The sequence below is a fragment of the Dreissena polymorpha genome, chromosome 12, assembly GCF_020536995.1.
Source record: "Dreissena polymorpha isolate Duluth1 chromosome 12, UMN_Dpol_1.0, whole genome shotgun sequence".
Taxonomy (NCBI): domain Eukaryota; kingdom Metazoa; phylum Mollusca; class Bivalvia; order Myida; family Dreissenidae; genus Dreissena; species Dreissena polymorpha.
Genome location: NC_068366.1, coordinates 67026697 through 67036232, shown reverse-complemented (window position 1 = coordinate 67036232; position 9536 = coordinate 67026697). Strand labels below are relative to the sequence as shown.

General features: G+C 31.0%; 1 long non-coding RNA gene across 1 annotated transcript; it reads left to right on the top strand.

Annotated features, from left to right (window-relative positions):
- The first annotated feature begins 290 nt into the window (after positions 1 to 290).
- Positions 291 to 8524, top strand: LOC127854208 (uncharacterized). The gene is made up of 4 exons (XR_008036965.1): positions 291 to 559; positions 1207 to 1374; positions 6841 to 6984; positions 8444 to 8524. It is a non-coding gene; the product is annotated as an uncharacterized LOC127854208 (long non-coding RNA).
- Positions 8525 to 9536: the final 1012 nt, after the last annotated feature.

Below are 9536 nucleotides of genomic sequence, written 5' to 3'. Positions count from 1 at the left end.
CAATAATATGCTGTATTCCAAATTCTCTGGTAACATCCATACAATAAGAGGACTGGCACAAGAGGACAATACTATCATAGAATATAAAAATGTTAAAGGAAGTGTTAAAGTGCAGAGAACTGGATTGATAATTTGTAAAGAACACCCCTTTCTAGCAGCTTCAACTGATGGAATTGTCTTATCAAAAGAATTTAATGGTCTTTTGGAAATTAAGAATCTGCTGCAAACAAATTCATATTTAATAAAAGAAGCTGTGGAAAAAGTGCCAAATTTTTGTTTGGAATGTGTAAAAGGGAAAATTCAGCTTAAAAAACCCCATAGCTTTTATTACCAAATTCAAGGACAATTAAATATCTTTGAAAAACCATGGTGTAATTTTGTGGTAAGACGATCAAAACCATATGACATGTTCATTGAACGAATACAAAGGAACTGTAAATTATGGGAGACGCAAATGTTACCCAAATTGCTAGCCTTCTATATGAAGTTCATGCTTCCTGAAATAGCCCTCCCAAGAATGGGAACATATACTGGAATTAGACAACCAAACAAACCATGGGTGAGTGTTGTCTACATTTATATGTTTTATGCTACCCCCTAAATTATTTTTGTGGGTATCATATATTTATATGTCTGTTTGTCCGTCTATCTCAACAACAGTTACTAAATAATGTAATTCAATGACCTTCAATGGAAGATTCACTACCAAGAGGAGATACACATATCATCAGCTTGTCCTAGTCTGATGATTTGTAAAAAATGTATGTCCCTCACAAAGTTACCATAAATTATATATATAAATATATATATATATATATATATATATATATATATATATATATATATATATATATATATATATATATATATATATATATATATATATATATTGTGTTTAAATAACCCTTTCTGGGTTATGCACTGACATCAATTCTATAATTGAGCTTTTTCCTAATACAATTACATTCTGACATATTTAAAGCAAATAAAATTTTATAACAATGCAACATTTGATGAATTTTATAATAGTACAGAATTTCACATTTTTAATTAATGATTTTTATTAAAATAAATGAAAATTTTCATATATTATTTCATCTTTATGTTTTAATGTTATGCAGAATTCGGGAACATGAAAAGGGTAAACATTATGTACTACAGTACTTTAAGATATAACTTAATAAATGTTTATTTACTTCATTTCAGTTCATTCCTAGTCAACGAGTTGAATTGACGAAGACAAAATGTACAAGTGTTTCCAAGCCATTAGTAAAACCGTCAAAATTGGTAGTACATGTAGATGATCAAATAGCGGGTCCATCCCATCTATGCGATGATACATTGACTGATGTCAATAACAATTCAACACCAAAGGTATATAATATATATATTTATGATTTACTATTATTGACAAAACATTTTTTTAATAAAGATTTTGGTAATTTTGGTGATGCTTTCAATTTAATTTTAGTAAGATAGTGAAATATTTAATAATGTACATTGAAAAAACTTAATTACCATCCATGCTTTAAAAGAAGTTACATTAGATACATTGTATTATCATTTGTATCTTGCAACCGGCAACATTTGAAAACCTAATGACTAAACGATAAATAGTTAATAATGACAAATTTATATTTTTGTCACTATGTTTTTAATGGCAAATTACGTGTAAAACAACAAAAGTAAATTGACATATGCATTTTGAGAAAATTGAATTTAATTCCTCATATGTTAACTGTAAAAATGAAAAATTAGTAAAAGTGTAGGCATATTTAAATGTGGAGTGTAGATTTTCCTTGTAACTAAGTCAAATAATCATCTAAATTACATTTATTGTTGGTGCTTATTAACTCATCTTGCTAAGATAATTAATAGCTTACCGCAAAATATCATTTTTATGTCCTCGGATTGATTGATCAGGAGTATATTGTTTTTGGCCTGTATGTCTGTCATTGTATGTGTGCCAATACAAAAGCTTAACCTGTCCTTGGTTATGAATTTTGAAATATTTAATATAGGTCAATGTTAAGGTCATCCTTCAAGATCAAAGGTAAAATATATGGGTTCAAAGCGCAGTAGGGCCTAGGGGGCATTGTGTTTCACAAACAAAGCTCTTGTTTCAATGTACAGAAATGATGAAAGTAATCATGGTTATCGCTGTATTAAGATGTCTGTATTTGTAATTACTCATTATATTTATACCCCCTTCGAAGAAGAGGGGGTATATTGTTTTGCACATGTCGGTCCGTCTGTCCGTAGGTCTGTCTGTCCGTCCACCAAATGGTTTCCTTATGATAACTCGAGAACGCTGAGGCCTACGATAATGAAACTTCATACGTACATTGATCATGACTGGCAGATGACCCCTATTGATTTTCAGGTCAAAGGTCAAGGTCACAGTGACTTGAATACACTACAACTGACAGCCCATTTCCTTTATGTTTTAGGTTGAGCAATATGGTATAAGGATAGATCTATGACATAACAACTCTGGGCTTATTAGAGCAATATGTATCGATTTCTAAATTTCCATTTGATTCGCCTTGTGATAAAACTGGGTATAATCCATGTGCATAAAGTGTCGTCCCATGTTAGCATGTTCAATTCGAACAGCTTATCAGGAACAACACTTTCCAATTTTATGACATTTTTTGTTAAAATGCATTCTCTTCTTAGCAAAAATCCAATTGAGACGGAAAGTGATGTCCCTGATAAGCCTGTGTGTACTGCACATGCTAATCTGGGAAGACACTGCAAGCAAATGCATTATGCACAGTTTACTCAGAACAAGGCTCATTTAAATGTCTACTGTGTGATATGACTTATAAATCAATAGTAAACCATTCCTGAAATTAGCAATATCTACTGGTTAGTAGGCAGGACCAATAGTTGACATATAAAAGCTTATTAAAATTATATCCAATATGTAATTTTTTATGACCCCGAAGGAGGGCATATAGTGATCGGTCCGCCTGTCTGTCCGTCTGTCCTTCCGTCAAACTTTGTTTATTTGGCAATTAATGTTTATGTTGATAGCAAATAGAATTTCATGTTAGTTGAACATGCATGTAGTCTGATTATTAATGTATACACTTTTTTACCTCATCTGAGCACAATGTGCTCATGGTGAGATTTTGTGATCGCCTTTTGTCTGTTGTGGGGTGTGCGTCGTTTACATTTGTCTTGTTAACACTCAAGGTCGCAGTGGTGTAGTGGATATGGTGTCCGCCTAGTGACCGGGGGGTCACAGGTTTGATTAACGGCATGGGAGCGTTATTTGCATGTCCCTCAAAGACACCAAGTACTGGTTTTAGTCCCAGGAAACGGACTCAAAAGCGTTTATATAAGCCTTAGGCTTTAGATGCAATCGAGCTAAAATAAATAGGTTTAAATTAACACTCTAGAGGCCACATTTATGTTCAATCTTTATGAAATTTCATCAGATGATTGGTGTCAATGATATCTTGCATGAGTTTGAAAATAGTAAGGGTTGCTTTAAACACATGTCCACAAGGGGGCGAGCGGTGCATTTTCCTTTTATGGCTATATATGGCTTTAGTAAAACATTGCTTTCAATATAGGCCACATTAATTGACCGATATTCATGAAAGTTTGTCACAATATAAAGAAGTGAAACTCCAGCTGCTGGAGCAGTATTGAATTTTCATTAAAAACAATTAGTTGGTCCTTTATTTTAGGCAAGTGACCGATTGCCCAAACAGTACAAAACAGCACAATGCAGCACAATACAAACCAACATAAACACAAAATATGAATAAAGCTGGGGTCACCGCCTTGGAACGGTCAATGCAAAGCATTGGGGGTTTAAACCTGGTTATAGAGCGCTCAACCTCACACTTGGCCCAGCAATATTCATAATACATTTAAGTGTAAATAAAATTTAACGTCATAGCATTGTAACTCAAATTAAACAATAATAAAAGGGAATTGAAACGCATTCAATTTAATTACTATTTAATTACTCAATTGCATTGAAGATACAAGAGTAACAGAATTACAACTTTTTGACGAACGATCAAATAAAACTATTAACAATTGTCAACTACATTCCTTCTTTATAGAAAAGATTTGAGAATATAGAATCATATAGTTAATATCTCAGATAATCATCGCGCAAATACAGGAAGAAGCAGCAATAATGGGTGTAAAAATTCTATATTACATAGCTTGGTTGTTTATGTGACTGCTAAACAAATTAAAAATAATTAAATCAAACAAGAAACGCCTATCAGAGAGAAAATATAAATAAAATGGAACGTTATAAACCCAATGACCTATGCATGTAGATTACAACTGGGAAAGTCGGTCGTATGACGTCACAAAAATCCATAATGACGTGAACAAATTCCAAGGGCAGTACTTAATAAAAATATTAATGGGGCTGTGCTACTAATAAAACAAGTTTAGGTGATTTAATGTTAAGAAGCAAATGAATAAAAATGGTAATTCCATTAAATCGACATTATTGGAATCAAACTGTATATAGGTGTTTTGACAACTGAAGACAGAAATGATTTGATGTACGATTTGAGTCCAAATGTAGTTTACATGCAGATTTGTTCATACGACACAATGACACAATTTTATTCAACAGTGAAAAATGCCTATAATGTAGTATTCATGCAGATTTGTTCATACGACACAATGACACAATTTTAATCAACAGTAAAAAATGCCTATAATGTCACTAATGATTCCAAATTTTAAGGGAAGAAAGATATAGTGAATCGAAAACCATCAAACACGTGTTTTTAAGTACATAATCATCGTATCCTTTTGATAAAAACAAGTTAATTAAATTGAAAAGTTTAATATGAACATTTGGTTTAACATATTTTAATTTGCGGACACGCTTCAAAATATCTCCGTAAAATGATGGATGGGAGATTCCATTATTTAAATGCCATTTTAAAGAAACATTATATTTTGAAATTAAATCACCATACTTAGAGTAAAATCTAGCAAATTTATTTCTTAGGTTATGATACAAAAAGCCTTGTTTTAGCAATTTTTTAGTTAATATTAGATTACGATCATTAAAATCTTTAATACACGAACATGCCCTGGCATAACGTACCAACTTCGAAATGTAAATACCATAGGAAGGTCCTTTAGGGATGTTGCCATCTAGAAACGGAAAATTTACAATTTCAAAGTTAAAATCGTCCCGTTTGTCGTATAAACTAGTTTTGATCAAATTATTATTAATAGTTAAATGTAAGTCTAAATACGCAGCGTCTGTATTGGATATACACGATCTATTTAAGACTAGTTCTTTTGGGTTGATTTTGTGAATATATTGTTCAAATAATGGATTATCTAAATTAAGTATGTCATCAATGTACCTACTAGTAAGGTTTAAACAATTCATCAAATCTACTTGCTTAGTTTTAGAAAATTCTAACATAAATTCGCTTTCATAACAATATAAAAAAAGGTCAGCTATAAGTGGCGCACAATTAGTACCCATAGGAACGCCAATAATTTGTTTAAATATTTTACCATTAAATTCAACAAACAAGTTATCCAAAAGAAAAGTAAGTGCTGCACAAAAGTCAAGACCAGTCCAAATGATGTAATTATCTAATATCTGATAGAATTGTCCTAACAATATCTCGGATGAGTTAAAAAATTGTTCCATTTGGTTGAAAAACATGACCACCTGGGGTTGGAGCATTTTTCCTTATATGGTTATTGAAAAAACTTGTTTGCACTTTTTATGTCACATGTATTGTCCAATCTTCATAAAACTTTGTCAAAAGTTTAGTTTTAATGTCGAATAATAATATTTTGGATGTGTACGAAAATGTATCCGGTCTGTTGAAAAAGGTTCCCGCCATTGTGTTCACTATTCATGAAAGTTGGTTAGAACATTTGTTATAATGCCATTTTGGGCTGCACTGGCCAGGTCAGTTCCTTTCAATCTCTCGTGAGCGACTTTCAGGCCCTGTTGTTTATAAATAAAATTTTATTATAGGAAGTTTGCACCAATAAAAGGACTGGTCGATGCAGAACAGCAAAGTTTGTTGGTCGACAGATTCGACACAAATGGATTGTTGATAAGGAGACCAAAAAGAGCAAATGGTATATTGGAACAGTGATAGATGTAGTATCAAGTAATTATTATAAATATATAATTGTTTAATCAATTAATTTAACTCTTTGGCCCGCATACAAATTAATGTGGCTTGCAATCTACAATCTTTGAAAACATGGTTACTAAAAGAGGAATATTTCATAGTGACCAATATCTCATTTTTTCAATACCTTTTCAAAGGGCTAATGATGTATTAAAAAGCACATATATGTATAATAAGGGTTGTAATTATTATGTTTTATATACCACTGTAATAATTTCACATTAATTTACCAATTGTCCTGTTATAAACAAGGATATTAAAAAATGTTAACTAATGTATGCAAAATAAAAAAATTATTGATGATAAACTGCTTATTTATGAAAATAAGTATTTGTTACCATCAATTTTTATATTGAAAAAGATGATATTATTAAAGTTTGTGATCAAAGTAGGAATTGTTAATGTTTTTGTTTTTTTAAATACTCATGATGCGCAATTTATTATTTTCTCACAATAGGCTATCTTGCAATTTTATATAATTTATTAAAGGTAATCAACCTGCAAAATTGTATCAAGTAGAAATCAATTTTACCGTATGTAAAATATAAAGCCATAAGACAATAAGAATTTGCAAATGCTGATTTGTTTGATTTTTTTTCCAAATACCTATCCTGAAGATTCTTCAGATGCCTTTTGTATTTGGAAAAGGATTGAAATATTAAATGCATTTGTTTAGGAAAAGACGGTGATCCACAAGCGGTACATGAAGTCCTGTATAAAGGAGAAGACAGCCCATATGAGGTGGATGGTCTTCAACGGGATTTGGATGAAGGCTCGTTGAAGTTCGTTGATATATAGACAAGAAAACATTGCGAAAAAGGTATATTTATTTGTCATTAGGTAAATTGATAAATCAGTAATTAATATATTAATTGGCATGGAAATTTCAAGAATGTGCTATTTCTCAAAATTAAATGAAATGACATAAAACAATAATAGCATATATGGATAGTGCCATCTCAATGGTTTGAAGAAACACTGAACAAATTCAAAATTGGATAAATTTGAATGCCTCCAGTGTTGCTCCAATCCAAAACTTAAATGTAACCAATGGAATAAAAGTATAAATAATTTAAAACCGCAATTTTTCCTTTTTGTCAATATTTATTTTAAGTGTTTAAGGCACTTGACGTGACATGGTCTCTATCTGCATGGATTGAAATCTTTGTATGAACAATTTGTATGCCCCCGGTGGGGTGTCATATAGCAGTTGAAATGTCCGTCAGTATGTCCGTCCGTCTGAAAATTTTAATATTGGCCATAACTTTTGCAATATTGAAGATAGCAATTTGATATTTGCAATGCATTTGTATATCATGGATCTGCACATTTTGATTGGTGAAATGTCTAGTTCAAGGTCATCATTCAAGCTAAAAGGTCAAATAAATGGTTTCAACACAACGCATTAGGGGATATTGTATTTCTGACAAACACATATTTTGTTTAATCATTGTATGACAAAGTTGGATTTGTGGCATCACTGAAGCAACCTTAATTGCAAGTTACAATGCTTAATCAAGTGGTGTATTCTTTCATCATCAATTTTTCATTTAATTATGACAAATACTAGTAATGTGCTGTTAACCCTATATAAATAAAGTAAACTGTTTTTTAAGTGCACATGTATTACAATTAGTGTATATGTAGTGTGAAGGCAAAATGGTAGAATAACAAAATGAATACATTCAGTGCATGTACAAATTATTACAAAATTTATTAAAACCTGCAACTAAGAGATAATGTAATAGGTTTATATTGCTGTAATGTAACATTTATTGAAACATGTTGAAACAGTGTAAAAAAACTAAAATAAAGGTGTATTTGTGAAACACTATGTCCCCCAATATATATTTTACTTTTGACCTTGAATGATGACCTTGACCTTGAAGTATTACCAATCAAAATGTGCAGGTCCATTAAATACACATACATGCCAAATAGCAAGTTGCTATCTTTAATATTGCAAAAGTTATGGACAATTTTAAAGTTTGTTTGGAAAAAAAGACATGGCAAAAAAAATATGTCCCCCAGTATTATGTGGGAAACACAAATTTTTTATTAATATACACAAAATCATGCTTTCCACATTTCTTTATATATATTATCTTTTTAATAATTTGTCATTTCTGGCCCACCATACTTTTTCAAGAGAACTACTTTTTGACTCCATTTGTTTACATTTTGTTCTTAAAAAATGACTTTATAAAGGAGACTTTTTTAAGTGTTTCTAGTGAGTTATATTTAGTAATACTCTAACATAATGTTCTACAGTGGTATAGGTTCCAGCTGCTGTCAGTGGATATATGAATACACGAAGAAAATAAGGACTTACAACTCCCAAGAAGAAAGTGGTTTATGAGGTGAAAAAATGTCATTATTAACTATTTTTGAAAGATTTATTTACAAATGGTGCATGTATCACTGAAATATATGTTATTTTATTTGTACATATTGTTCCAAAATTAATATTGAATGCTTATATAAGAATTTTTTAGTTTAAATTACCCCACCCACTTTTGACCATTTGAGGAAGTGATATGCCCTTAACAGTCAATTCATTTGAATTATTATTGTTTTAGTATTGAGTTATGTACAGCACAGTTGTTGATGATGAACAAAATCATTCTTTACGATCATGGTAAAACTAGTTTATTAAATTGCAATAACTTGATTCGCTTCCATGTGTTTATTTCAATAATTATTAAACATAGGTATTTGTGAACACTTTTTGTTATACAATACTAAAATATAGACACATACTGAAAATAAAAGCATTAGCATAACGGTAAAATCTTTTTTGATTAAGATTGTAACAGTGTTTATTTTATTATAATAAATCTTATGAGGATAACGTTAAAAGTATGACACAGTATATCTGAAGAAGATATATACATATACACATATGTTGTTGTTGTTGTTTCAATATCTTTATGAGTAGCATGCATTCGATGACGAATAGCTATTTATTTGTCATACACACACCATAATTATTATTGGATTGCGGAAATTAAACAAATCGATTCCCTAGTAACTGATATAACTTGAGCGACAATTTGAAACTTAATCTAGTATCATTTAAGTGGCATTATTTGAATCGTACAATTGTATTAATCCCAATTATTATTGCAACTAGAAAGACTACGATAAAACAATTAGCCACGGCTCGGGCGGGGATTTACCTTTTATACCTGTAAGGGACCTACTGCCCCAGACTCCCGGCTTATTTTTTCGGATTTTGAACTTGATACACGTGATATCCCTGAATTAAATAGTGATATCCACAATCTTGATCTCTAGTGTGCTGACTGAAGTATCGTATCTGACTGGAATGACTGTCGATTATGTGTTTTTAAGATTAAAACACGCTTACGA